Source organism: Elephantulus edwardii, unplaced genomic scaffold, assembly GCF_000299155.1.
Source record: "Elephantulus edwardii isolate Elephantulus edwardi_28Jun2011 unplaced genomic scaffold, EleEdw1.0 scaffold00056, whole genome shotgun sequence".
NCBI classification, from domain to species: Eukaryota; Metazoa; Chordata; class Mammalia; order Macroscelidea; family Macroscelididae; genus Elephantulus; species Elephantulus edwardii.
In genome coordinates, this window is record NW_006399806.1 from 6,842,585 (window position 1) to 6,857,092 (window position 14,508).

Sequence of the window (14,508 nt, forward strand, 5' to 3'; positions counted from 1 at the left end):
ATTGATACAGCAACTGGGACAATGGGAGTAGTTGGACAATGGGAGTAGTGTGTTGGAGTCAGTGAGACTGGCTCAGGTTAAGGCTGGCTTCACATCTGTGAATCTCACACTGTGAATTTCACGCAGTGAGACTGGCTTAGGATAGGTTAACATTAAGACTCATAAGTAATAGTGTCATTATGAGTTGTAGTTCACTCAACATCACATAAAAACAATAGCCAATGGAAAAAGTTAAGGACATAGAAGAAGAATTTCACCAAGATGGACTGACACAGTGGCTCTAACAACGGTTTTACACATGCAAAACATGGGAAGAATAGTGCAGGATATCACAAGGGCCCAAACTGTTGTTCTTGGGACCAGTATAAATTGTAGTTGACTCAATAGTACATAACCAGAACATAGGCAATGATCTTGAACATTTATTCCTGTGCTTATTGCCCATATGAATGCATACCTATTTTGATGTCTTTTCATGTCCACTGTGCGCTTTGTAATTGGATTTTATAAAAAATTGTGATGTTGAAGCTTTTCATAAATTTTAGAGTAAGTTACTTGTCAGGTATGAATAGACAAACATTTTACCATTCTCTAGGCTCTCTTTTTCACTCTTCTGGATAATTTTTTTTCAAATTTACATAAAGATTTAAATTGTAGGTATTTCCATTTGTCTAGTTTATCCTCTGTTCACTGAATTTGCAGTTATTTTTCATAGTTTGTTTATGCCATAGATGACAAGTTTTAAGGTTGTCCTAAATTTTTTTTCTTTGATGATCTTTATAATTTCCAGAATTTTGATCCATCTTAATTTTTTTATATGGTGTGTACTATGGATCTTATTTCAATATTCTGCAAATATATATCAAGTTTTGCCAGTATCATTTGTTTAAAAGTCTGTCTTTTCACTACTTAATCCACTTTACATCTTTGTCAAGCATAAGCAGTACATAGATGGATGGATTTATTTCTAGATTATCGATTCCATTCCATTACACTCTGTATCTATCAAGAAACCAGTATCAACCCATTTAAATTAACGTGACTGTGTAGCAGGGTTGGTGGTTTGTTTTGGTTTTTTTTTATGTGTTTGTTTGTTTTTCAGTTTTATTTATTCATTTATTTATTTGTTTGTTTGTTTGTTTATTTTAGTGAAAGTTTACAGAGACTTTAAGTTTCCAATCATTCATTGTCTTGTCGCATTTTTCTCCCTGCCTACCCCCTCCCCCAATTCCCTTATCTCCTTGAAAAGTAAAAGAAAAACTCTTTCATTGTTATGCAATCTCTCCCCAGCCCCAAGTCTACTCTACAGTGCAGCCTTCATTCTGGACTCCTGTCATGACAACAATACCCAATCATAAATCCCTTTTATAAGTGCTCTGGGGGTGTGGGGGAAGGGATGTGGTAATTGTATACTAATGAAGGAATTTTATTTTTTTTATTTTTCTCTTCGGAGGGGGGAGCGGGCTGGTGGGGAGGGGTGTGCACGGAGGGGAGTGCGGCAATGGGTGAGTGGAAATCCAAGACCTCTGTAAATGTATATTAAAATTAATTAAAAAAGTTATCTCCCTTATCTGTTTCAATGTAGTATACATCATTCCACCCTTCTCTGTCTTCCCTCAACCTCGATGTAAGTCCCATTTTATAACAATGACACTATGCAATATTTGTTCTTTTGTGACTGAGATATTTCACTCAGCATAATGTCCTCCAGGGTCATCCATTTTGCATAATATTTCACAAGTTCCTTGTTTTTTAATGTTGCATAGTATTTCATTGTATGAATATACCAGTATTTCTCTATCCATTTGTTTGTTTATGGGCACTTGGGTTGTTTCCAGCTCTTTGCTATTGCGAACAAAGCTGCAATAAACATGGGTGTGCATATATTTGCTTGGGTGGCGGTTATGGTTTCTTTAGGATAAATTCCCAGTAGTGGAATTTCTGGGTCAAATGGTATTTCTATTTGCAACTTTTTAAGAAAGCTCCATTTAAAATTCCATAGTGCTTGCACCATTTTACACTCCCACCAACAGTTTCAGTTTCTCCACAACCCCGCCAGCATTTGTTGTTTGCTGTTCTGTTAAATTTTGCCATTCTGATTGGGTTGAGATGATTTTGTGTGTAGCAGGATTTGAAGGCAGGGATTATAAGGTATCCTACCTTGTTTTTCTTCTTCAGTAGTACTTTGCTTATATAGGTTTTCTTTCCTTTCGATAAAGTTAGTGATTGCTTTTTCCATCTCATTGAAGAATGATGACAATATTTGGATTGATAATTGTGATGTTAGCCTCAAAGTTGGCTTTTTTTTAGCCATTAGTTAGCACTCTTTAATCACTAACTACATTAACTGTAGATACATGATCTTGCAAATCAGCATTATCTTGCAAAATTAGCATCAGCTGTGGAACTAGGATGAGAGAAAGAGTGCTTCCCACATTGGACAACAAGACTTGAGGTGAACAAGACTTGTGGCAGTAATACCCTGATGAGAGTAAGACCTTGGTAGTGGAAGACTGTGTCATTTCTGTGGAGAAAGTGTAGTAAGGTGTGACCTAAGATTTTTTTTGTATTTGTGCTGGAAAAGTTAAAGGTTTGGCTTTTTTTTTTATAGAAATTCCATACGACCCAGCTATTCCACTGCTTGGAATGTACCCTGAGAAAATGAGAACTGAGGCACAAACGGAGACTTGTACACCAATGTACATAGCAGTATTATTCACCATCGCAAGAACATTGAAACTGCCCAGATGTCCAACCACTATGTAATGGATTGAGAAATTACGGCACATTCACATGATGTAATACTACACAGCACTCAGGAACAATGATTTTACAGATTATTACCTAACCTGGGAGGGACTGGAAAGCATTATGCTGAGTGAACTAACTCAGTCCCACAGGGTGAACATTCTATAAAACCAATATTGTAGAATGTGTATGAGGATTCAAAGGGGAGGGGCAGAGGGATGCAGAAGTGTGTGAGGAAGGGTGGATTAATTATTGTTGTTGTTGTTGTTAAGTGTCATAGAGTTGTAGGTGACTCATAGCAACCCTATGAATGAAAGACCTGAACACCTGTATAACTTTCATCCTTTCTCCAGGTTCATAGGGTTTCCGAAGGCGAGCTGTTTCGGAGGTGGATGCCACTCCTGCTTCCAAGCTTGTTTTGATTGGGGAGCTCCACCAAACACTGTCTACCATGGGTAACCATTATTGCATTTGACACATCAGTGTTATAGTGTTCATCTTCACAGCAACCACGAGTTACCTCTGTACAGCAAGTGGACAAACCCAGACTATATAACCTAGAAGAATGTTTCACAAAAAAAACAATTAAAAACAGGCCCAAGGGCTGCTGATTAAAGTCACCCACCCTTGGCTTGGTAGCATCACTTTGTGTCCACCAGACCAACTGATCTCTCTCTATGTTGTTGTTGTTGTTGTTAAGTGCTGTCAAGTCATAGGTGACTCATAGCGACCCTATGAATAAATTATAGGTTTGTACCATTTGATAGGTGGGGGTGAGGGAAAAATGGAGGAATCTAGTCTGCAAAACAATGTATTCAAACTTTGTAAACAAACTAACATAAAAAAATATTTTGCTGTTCTTGCTTGATATTTGAAGAAGATGACTTTTAACTAGTCTGAGGCAAACCTTGATGGATGATTTGGATTTGACTACTGAACTGAAACCAGAGCCTGAAATAATTAAGGAATTGTGTCTTGGAAGGTGGGCTAAAACTTGGATTTATTTTGGATGACATTCTTCGCCTCACCCATTTTCCAACTTCCTTCTCTAATAAACCCCCTAGTCAGTACCATAATTGTGAGTCCGCAATGAATAAATGAACCTCTTGCTGTTGGTGTGGCTCTAGAGGTGCCATAGGGCTGGGTTAAGAGCTCTTTATCTGTTTTCTGCTCTGGAGCTGTGAGGGGCTATGCTATTTTTACTCCCTCTGGCTCTTTCAGAGAGCCCTCATAGCCCTGTACCTCAGTAGCCTGTTTTCTCCTATTTAGACAGCATTACATTGCTTCAGTGTTGCTCTTAGGTGCCATCAAATTGAGTACAAACCATAGTGACCCTATTCAAAGCAGATCTGAACCCTGTACTATCTTGTAACATCCCCATACTTCCTGAAACACTAATACCCTTTGGGGCAGTTACTATGTCAGTCCACCTGGTTGAAGGTCTTCCTTTCATTCGCCAATTCCTTGTCTTTCTAAGCATGACCTTCTCTGAGGAATAGTCTCTTCTAGAAACATACACGAAATATGTGACATAAAGCTTTATCATCTTTGCCTCCAAGGAGCACTCTGGCTGCACCTTCTCCAAGATATATTTGTTTGTTCTTTGAGCAGTCCATTGGATGTTCAGCACCCTCTCCACCACAGTTCAAGTGCTTCAGTTTTTCTCTCATCCTTATTCATTGTCCAGTTCTCAGATGCACAGATAGTGATCAGAAAGGCCATGGCCTGAATCAGACACAACTTGGTCCTCAAATTGACATCATTGCTCCTCAATAATTTGAGCCGCACCTAACAGAAGAGTTTCACAGTACAAGGTTTCTCCTGATTTCCTGACTTCTGGTACCAAGGGTGTTGTTTGTGAACACAAGTAAGATGAAACTGTTTGCAATTTTAATCTTTTCTCCATCTATCATCATGTTGCCTACAGATCCAATGATAATAATTTTTGTTTTCTTGAGATAGAGATGCAATCTATATTGAAGGCTGTATTTCTTGCTCTTCTGCAACAAGTTCTTCAAGTCCTCCTTTTCAGCAAGCAAAGTTGTGTCATCTATATAAATCAAAATTATCTATATTAAAGTGAAACCATACATCATTTCTTGCTCCATGTCTATGGTCACAATAGTAGTTTCTGAGTTAATGAAGAACCAGTTTCTTTCTAGTACCTGTATCTAACCTGGTCATTTATTCGTCAGAAAACACAAGAGAAATTAGTTGATAGCCTCTTTATTTCAAGCAAGAGTGTTCTCTATTTACCACAGTATGTGCCTAACTTTATTAAGAAAAAGAGCTTATATTGAACTTATTCTAGAATATATTTCTCTTATTAAGGAAGACTCATTTACAACTTATGTTATATAGATGGCACAACCTTTCTTGCTAAAAATGAAGAAAATGTGAAGTACTTATTGCAGAAACCAAAGACTATAGTTTTCAATATATATGACATTTCAGCATCAAGAAAACAAAAATCTTCACCACTGAAAAAATAAGCATCCTCGTAATAGACGGAGTAAAGATTGAAGTTGTCAATGATTTCATTTTATTTTAGATTCATAATCAATACTCATGGTAACTGCTGCCAAGAATCAAAAGCCATGCTACAGTGGCTTTCCACCAACACCTTTTCCACGATGCTAAAGAACAGTGAAGTCAGTTTAAATACTGTAAGTGAATCTATCAGATGCTCCACTGGGGAAAAATGAGTAATCTCCTCCTGTGTAACCACCTCTGCAAAGCCGCTGGATGGTCAGCATGGGTCATGGGTTAGTTCCATCATCTTGATAGTCTTTAACATGTGTCTGATTCAATCTATGATCTTTTCCACTGCTTTCTATGCATCTACAACTTGGAAATAAGGCTGATAGAAGTAAAATCAGTGTCTTCAAATTGTGGTGTTGGAAGAGAGCATTGAATACTTCATGGGTTATCAAAGAATGGACAAGTCTGTCATGGAGGGAGTGCAAACAAAGTGCTCCTTAGAGACAAGGATCATGATGCCTTGTCTCACATACTCCTGCATATTGTCAGGATGGGCCTGTCCTTTGAAAAATAGATCATGTTGGGAAAGGCAAAGGGTCAGAAAAAGAGAAAGACCTTAAGAAAGATAGACTGAAAGAAAGTGACTTTAACAATGGACATAATTTTGTTGGAGGTCATGAGAACAGTGTAGGATAGGGCAAGGTTTCGATCTGCTAGGGTTGCTATGAGTATAAAAAACTTGATGGTATATATCAACAGCAACAGGACATACCTTGACTCAATTAACAGCCAAGATTCCTATGTGAAAATGAGAATTTGTTTCTCTTGAGAAACTGACTCAGTTCCCTTTTTCTGTATGCTCTCATGTATTATTCCACTTACATGGGGAAGTTGTGGCTGAACATTGAATTGAACTCTGTACCTTGAACTCCATAAGAGAAACTCCCAAGTTCATGTTATGTGTACAGGTAATGTTGGGGTCACTTGTTAAAAAGCAGAGAGACTTAAGAGAACTACAGGGTTCTGTAGAAGCAAACTGATTTTGTGGGAAAGTGTAGAGCTACCTGTCAAGGAAGAGAGAGTAAAAGAATTAAAAAGAAAATTCTCTCTACACTCTGTAACAAGTTCATGCTCACAAGGAAATGTTTTCATACAACAAAGTGGGATCATAGCTAATAGGCTATTCCTCCTGCCAAAAGGATCAGATATGAATCATCAGAGACACAGAATCTAAGTTTATACATCACACTATCTGTATGAAATATTCATAAATTTAAATTGATATGCACTGGAAATAATCTCATATTTACACAAGTATTATTGGTGATCATAAGTTTTTTAAAAATAAAAAGTAAGTGAATTTAGAGACAAATATCTAGAAATATTAAAGGTGATATAAATAGCAGGAAGTAGGGTTAATAAACGTCAGGAAATAGAACCCGTTTAGCTCTCTTGTCTCTCATTACCCTGGATCTCCTGAGAAATAGTGTCTGCCTTTTCTGTTTTGTTGCGCTTTAAAAAAAAGGTTTGAGGGGAAGTTTAAAAATCAAATCAGTTTTTTATTTAATAATTCATAGACATTTGTTTAATAACACTAATTACAATTGATTAATGTAAGGAATTTGTTATAATGTCTACTTCAACTTATAGACAGCTCAGGATTCTTATTATCAGGGAGATAATCTAACCCAAAGGTCACACTCCTCTGTGATGATTCAAATAAACCAGCAACATCTCTTTCTGATCCATTTGGAAAATACACTAGAGGGTCAGCCATAAGTCAATTTTGACTCTACAGTAATGAATTTGACGTATGGATTCAACGTTTAGTGTATATTGCCTTTCCTTTCTCATTAACACTCTGTGTTATGCAGATGGCACAACCCTGCTTGCTGAAACTTAGGAGGACCTGAAGCTTTTGATTGATGCAGAAAGTCAAGGACTGCAGATTTCAATATTGATTGAAGCTCAACATCAAGAAAACAAAGATTCTCATCACTGGGTTGCTTGGCAGCATCATTATAGATGGTGAAGAGATTAAGATTGTTAACAGCTTTAGTTTGCTTGACTCCACAATCAACATTCTTGGTACCAACAGCTAGGAAATTAAAAGACAAATTGCATTGGGAAAGTCTTCTGTCGGAGACCTCTCAAAGTACTAGAAAGCAATGATGCCAGTCTGGAGACTAAGGTGTGCCTAATTCAGGTCATGATTTTTGCAATGTCTTGCTGTGCATTGGAAATCTAGACAATGATTAAGTATGCTAGAAGAAGAATTGATTTCTTTGAGCTATGGTGCTGGAGAAGAGTATTGAATATATCATAGACTGCTAGGAGAACAAACAAGTTCATCCTAGAGAGGGTGAAATTAGGCTGGCCATTGGAGGCAAGGCTTCTGAAGTTTTGTCTTACCTCAAAACCACAAAGCAATAGTTACCAGAATACTGTGGTACTGCTACAATGACAGGCACATAGACCAATGGAATAGAATTGAGACCCCAGAAATAGACTCAGCTATCTATGGCCAGCTGATATCTGACAAGGAAATAAAACCTGTCAAATGGGGAAATGACAATCTTTTCAATGAATGGTGCTGGCAAAACTGGACTGCTACCTGCCGAAAGCTGAAACAGGATCCAAACCTCACACCATACACAAAAATCAACTCAAGGTGAATCAGAGACCTGGGAGTAAAGCTCAAAACCATAAAGTTCATCAGAAACTAACTGGGATCAAACTTAGAAGGCCTAGTCTATGAGATTAAAGAGACTGCCAAATATAGCCAGAAATGAACAAACTGAAGAGGGTAAAATTAATGAAAGGGATCTTCTAAAGATGAAATCTCTGTGTGCATAAAAAACTTTTCCAACAGGGGGAAAAGAAAACTTACCAGTGGGGAACAAACATTTGGCAATACCATCTCAGACAAGAATCTCATAATAAAAGTTTATAGAATACTCCTGGGCCTCCACAAGATAAAGACTAATATCCCAATTACAAAATGGGAAAAAGACATGGAAAGAATTTTCATAGAAGAAGATATTTGAGTGATCAACACAGGAAGCAATTATCCAAATCACTGGCAATAAGAAAGATGCAAATAAAAATCGCAATGAGATATCTTCTCACTCCAGTAACAGTGGAAAAGTTTAACAGCACCGCAAGTAATAACTGTTGGAGAGGATGTGGCAAGATTGGAACTCTTATACATTGTTGGTGGGATTTTAAAATGGTACTACCACTCTGGAATGCAGTTTGGCACTTCCTTAAAAAACTGAACATAGAAATTTGAATCACAAATGAATGGATTGAGAAGTTATGGTACATTCACACATTGGAATACTATGCAGCATGTAGGAGCAATGATTTTGTAAATTATTACCTAACTTGGGAGGGACTAGAGAGCATTACACTGAGGGAACTAACTCAGTTCCACAAGGACAAATACTGTATAAAGCCATCTTTGTAGAATGAGTATAAGAATTCAAGGAGGGAGAGAGGGTTGAAACAGAGGGGTGAGGATGGGCTGGTGTTATTCATAGGGTTGCATAATTTGATAGGTGAGGAGTTTAAGGAAATGGGAAGGATCTTGTGTGAAAAACAGTGGTTTGAAATTTTGTAAATAAATCAGAATAAAATAAAATTTTAAAAAAGAAAGAGGAAAAAAATTTTTAAAAATCATCACAAGTCAGAAAGACTATAGCCAATGCAGTATTGGAAGTAACAGAAAAGCATAAAAAGGCAATCCAGAATATCAAGACCAAGATGGCAGAAGTGTCCAACATGCGTTTAGGACAAAAAAGTAGAATTGAAGAGACCGAACAGACAATCATTGAGCTGGAAAACTAGAGCCTCACTGGAAACATACTAGAAGAAAAATCAGAGATGAGATGTAAAGAAAATGAAGAAATCATTAGAAATATGTGGGATGACATTAAAAAAAAGAATATACGTATAATTAGAATTCCAGGACATGTAAGTGACAGAAAAATTACTGAGAAAATTGTGGACGAAGTACTAGAAGAAAACTTCCCAGGTATTTTGAAGCACAAGGAAATCCACATTCAAGAAGCACAGCAAACACCAAATAGACTAGATCCAAAAAGAAAAACATCAAGACGTATACTAAAATTTACCAAATTAAAAGCTCAGAATAGAATTCTAAAAGTAGCATTAGAAAAACAAAGAGTCACCTACAAAGGGGAGACAATTAGATTAAGTTCTGATTTCTCAGCTGAAACCATGCATGCTGGAAGACAATTGGATGGCATACACAATAAGTTGAAAGATAACAATTGCCAGCCCAGGATACTATACCCAGCAAATTTATTCATCCCTTTGCTGACAAGAAGGAACTTAAGTAATTTGTGAAAACAAGACAGAAATGTCAAGAAATTGTATATGAAATCCTTCACATGTAGATGCTCCAGAAAAGGGGATGGACCATAGTAACCAGAAACAATAGAAAAAGAAGCATAACAAAATGGCAGTGGTAAAACCTGGCCTGACAGTAATCACATATAATGTAAATGGATTAAATGCACTAATTAAGAGGAAAAGAGTAGCAGAATGGATAGAAAAGGAAAGCATATCAATATGTTGTCTACAAGAAACACATCTAAAAAAAGAGCAGTGTTATTATAGAACTTTATCTTGGAAGATAAACCCAATGGTTGATATTACATACTGTCAGAATGGAACCAACCATAACTGACACTCCAGAGTATTTCCAGAGGCAGTAAATTGCATGGAAGATTATCCAACTTTCTTCCATAAAGCTGCTGGTGGATTCAAACCAAATGCTCTGGGTTGGCAATCCAAAACAGAGTGTCACTAACTATGAACTTGAGTATACTAATGATTCAGGAGTTATTTTAGGACTACAAAACATTGTGTCACAATGTCCATGTGGTTATCATGAGTCACAGCCAACTCAACAGCAGCTACAACAATTTGCTTTGACATTATCTAAAAGCATGGTTATGCATGATGCATGACTTTAGACTCCGATTTCTCTGTTTTGGAAATACATTGTCTATTATTATTAGAATAATGTTTAGTTCATGGTAATAATGATGATGCGTAAGCATCTAATTAACGTATCTGTCTCTTGGACAAAGCTCCCAAATTTAATAATGACGCCATTCAATGTTTAAAATGTGAAGTCAAAGAGGAAAGAGTGGCCAAAGAAGGAAGGCTAAGAGCAACATGAGTCAAGATGACGGCTGCCAAGAGACAACTAAAGGAGACTCTAATGATTAAGAGGCCAACAAGAGACAAAAAGATGCCAGACCACCGGCCAAGCTTAACGATGAAGCAGAAGAGGCAAAGGAGAAAGATAGAGGCCATATCCCAGGCTCTGTTTGCAAGGGTTGGTGGAAGAATGAGCTACAATTCTCATCTTTTCTTCCAAAGAAATAAATTTCAGAACATGACGCTTAATGCAAGACTAAGCATGTTGATGCCTCACTCTAAAGCAGATACCAATATAGATCATAAAGACATGTTATTCATGCTTAATGCAGTCTGTGAAATGAAGAAATACTATAAATGTATCTATTTTGGGGACCAAGAAGAAATGGGATCTTTATACATGGCTTTCCTATTCACCTCATGGACCATCACCTAAACTCTTTGTGCAAAATATTTATACCTTAGCTGAAATGTTGATGACTGACTGAAAAGTTCTTGGCCACATTTTCCTTTTGATCCTGCATTTGATGAATTGACACATTATGCTTTGATAAAAGGACTGTTAATTCAGATCTTTTGTGCACCATGTTATCATTCCCAAAGCCAGTCATTTGTGGACCATGTGTTTACTTTCACCATTTTGGTTAATAGGATATAGTTTCAGAACTTTCAGATCACAGAACATTCAGATTGCTGCCCTAGTAGAAATAGGACATCGTTTTGTCTTAAATCTCATAAAGCTTTTCCAAGGAAGTTGTGGAGGAACAACTCTGTGTGAAAATCCTCACTACCAGTCAACAAAAATGCATCGCCGTAGCATAAGATCTACCACAGCTGCAAATTTCAAAGAGAAGCAGCAAGTGAAAGATGTGCAGAAACTGAGAAAGAGCTGAGGAATGCTTCCACATGACTGTACTGCAGATGGTTTTGCGACGCCAACTGAGAAGAAACCAGGAGAAACTGAGTGGGTAAAACCAGAGCCAAAATTTGATTTGAAAGAAAGGAAGAAAAGAGTGTATAAAAGGCAAAGAACAATGAGGCAGAAGCTGAGTGGTAGGAATGCAAACTGACTCAACTAGAAGATGAATATAATAAAGGTGGGGTTGTTTTTTACTTTTTCAATTTAATATGCATTCGGAGTATAAATACTTTTATTATATAGAACTGTCTTAAAGTTTCATTTAAAAGAAAGATAATTAAATGGCAAAGATTTTTTAATAGATGAATAAAAAATGTGAAGTCAGCAGAAAATTCCCCTTTTCTCTTTGTTTTGTCTCATTGCACAACATTTCCCTGAGAAGTTGATATCTACTTCAAATGATCTCATCCTTTCCCTTGACTCACTGTCCTAAGTGTTTTTCTTTCTAAGAAATAAAAAACTTACTATTTCTGGAATTCAGTTTTCCTGTTTCTCATGTTAGAGCATTGAATTAGGTGATTTAATTAAATAAAAATAAATTTATATATACATATTATACAAGACAATGAGATTCAGTACTCGGTGGTCAATGTACTTTAATGTAATGAAACCTGAAGTAGACACGTCACATACTTTATCTCACTTCACTCACCTGATAATTATTGTTAGGAAGTAGAATTGTTGAATCTTCAACTTTCCTTCATAGAGATGTTAGTCTGAAATCCTCACTGCTTAAGATTTAGGCTATCACATCAGGGGCTTGTCAAGGGGAGACAGGTGTTAAATGTAGTAGGCAAAAGTAGGAAGTGTTGGTGGTGGAGTAGGGAAAGGGTGGATTAAAAAAACAAACACACCCAAAAACAGAAAAACGCAAAACAAAAAACCCAACCAAACATGTAGCGAGGTGGGCAACAACGTTGAATATTCGTCTTTTTCTAACTGCTAAATGTCTTTCATCTGCTCTTTTCTGTAGAATGCTTGTCTATCAGATACTATTATATGTATTTAAAAATTAAGACAGACTAGGAAGAAGGATTGGCCATCCACTTCCAAAATTATAGGCCTTTGACAACCCTATGTACAATAGAGTACACTTAGACTATCATTTGGACTAACAGACATGGCAATTGAAACTGAGATCTTAGAAACGGAAACAAGGAGAAAGAGGAACAGTTGTAAGGAGATACTAGTGATTGGAACATGGAATGTGAGAAGCATGAATGTAGGAAAATTGGACATTGTTAAGAAAGAAATGGAACACACAAATATTGACATACTAGGTATTGGCAAAACGAGATGGGTTGGCATGGGACATTTTGAATCAGATGATCATATGATTTACTATGCCAGGGATGAAAAGGTGAGAAAAAATCGGGTTGGTTTCATAATTAAAAAGTCATTTCTAGATCTATCCTGAAATACAATGTGGTGAATGACAGGATAATATCCATACGCATACAAGAAAGTCCAGTGAATACAACTATCATTCAAATATATGCACCAACAACGAGAGCCAAAGAGGAGGAAATAGAAGATTTCTACCAACTTTTGCAGTCAGAAATTGATCAAACATGCAATCAAGATGCACTAATAGTAATGGGCAACTGGAACACAAAAGTTGGGAACAGGGAAGAAGGATCAGTAGCTGGAAAACACAGGCTCAGTGAGAGAAATGAGACTGGAGATAGAATGATAGAGTTCTGCACATTCAATGATTTATTCATTGCAAATACCTTTTATAAGAAACATAAAAACAGGCTATACACATGGATCTCACCTGATGGTATGCATAGGAATCAAATTGATTACATTTGTGGAAAAACTCAGTGGAGAAGCTCAATATCAGCAGTGAAAATGAGGCCGGGTGCTGATTGTGGGAGAGACCATCAACTACTCATATGCAAGTTCAAGCTGAAGTTGAGGAAAATTAACTCAAGGCCACAGGAACCAAGATTTGACCTTAAGTCTGCCCCACTCGAATTTCAAAACCATCTCAGGAACAGGTTTGAGGCCTTGAGCATGAATCAGCATAGACCAAATGAGCTCAGGGAGGATATCAAGAAAATCATCCATGAAGAATGCAAAAGATCATTACAAAGGATGAAGAAGAAGAAAAGACCAAGATGGATGTCAGATGAGACTCTAAGTATTGCATTAGAGTGCTGAGAAGCCAAAGCTAAAGGAAGAAATCAAGAAATCAAAAAGCTGAACAGAAAATTCCAAAAGGCATCTCAGGATGACAAAGCAAGATACTATAATGGAATATGCAGAGAGCTGGAGTCAGAAAACCAAAAGGGCCAGACTCACTCAGCATTTCTTAAGCTGAAGGAGCTGATAAACAAATTCAAGCCATGGGTGACAATACTTAAGTATACTTTGGTAGAATGTAGAATGATCCAGGAACTATAAAAAAGAAGATGGAAGGAGTACACAGAGTCACTGTATCAGAAGGAGTTGGCTGACACAGAGAAATTTAATGAAATAACATATGAGCAAGAGCCTATGGTCATGAAGGAGGAAGTTCAAGTTGCTCTGAAGGAATTGGCAAAAAACAAGGCTCCAGGAGTTGACGGCATACCAGTTGATTTATTTCAATAGACACTGCCCTGGATGTGCTCACTAAGTTGTGCCAGGAAATCTGGAGGACAGCCAGCTGGTCAACTGACTGGAAGAGATCGATATTTGTGCCCATTCCAAAGAAAGGTGAACACACAGAGTGCAGAAATTATCGAACAAAATCATTAATATCACAAGCAAGCAAGATTCGGCTAAAAATGATCCAAAAACATTTGGAACAATATGTCAACAGAGAACTGCCAGACGTGCAGCTGATTTAGAAGAGGTCGTGGTACTAGGGATATTATAGCTAATGTTAGATGGATCTTGGCAGAAAACAGAGAATACCAGAAGAGTGTTCATCTGTGCTTCATCAACTATGCAAAGGCTTTTGACTGTGTGGATCACAACAAGCCATGGCTGACTCTGAGAGGAATGGGAATCTCAGAACATTTGATTGTGCTAATGTGAAACCTAGACTTGGACCAAGAGGCAGTCGTCAGAATAGAGCAAGTAGACACTGTAGTTGTTGTTGTTGTTGTTATGTGCCGTCGAGTCGCCTGCGACTCATAGCGACCCTATGTACAACAGCCCTAAACTCCGCTCTGTCC

General features: G+C 37.3%; 1 pseudogene; it reads left to right on the forward strand.

Annotated features, from left to right (window-relative positions):
• The first annotated feature begins 1,501 nt into the window (after positions 1–1,501).
• Positions 1,502–11,492, forward strand: LOC102860083 (annotated as a pseudogene).
• Positions 11,493–14,508: the final 3,016 nt, after the last annotated feature.